This window comes from Myotis davidii, unplaced genomic scaffold (genome assembly GCF_000327345.1).
Source record: "Myotis davidii unplaced genomic scaffold, ASM32734v1 scaffold46, whole genome shotgun sequence".
Classification (NCBI taxonomy): Eukaryota; Metazoa; Chordata; class Mammalia; order Chiroptera; family Vespertilionidae; genus Myotis; species Myotis davidii.
The window spans coordinates 3,659,125-3,659,445 of record NW_006383006.1 but is presented as its reverse complement, the minus strand read 5'-3'; the positions used below and the strand labels follow the sequence as shown (position 1 = coordinate 3,659,445).

Sequence of the window (321 nt, the reverse complement as noted above, 5' to 3'; positions counted from 1 at the left end):
CCTGGACCTGCTGGGGTTGGACCCCAGCATCTACTCCACTGGCCCAAGTCTCCCATTGGGACCCGCGCTGTGTTCTTCAGCCTCAGAGCTTGGTGTCCAGCCTTAACCCTCTTCCTGCCGAGGCCTCCACTGCAGGGACTGCTGACGGGGGGCGAGAGGGGGGGGGGCCTCAGCCCTCAGTCACTGAAAGGGAGACTCCCCTTCCCCGCTGCTTCCCTCCTCCTGGTCTCAGGACTCTCCCTTCCCCCTCCAGCATTCCCTGCTTCTAAGCACTTCCTCACCCCTTACCTTTCCTGGGTCAGCCCAGTTTGGTTTCCTTCT

At 62.3% G+C, this 321-nt stretch overlaps 1 protein-coding gene across 5 annotated transcripts in view; it reads left to right on the top strand.

Moving 5' to 3' along the window:
- CAPN3 (calpain 3) overlaps positions 1 to 321 on the top strand; it is a 49,328-nt gene that overhangs the window by 35,425 nt on the left and 13,582 nt on the right. The window lies entirely within an intron of this gene.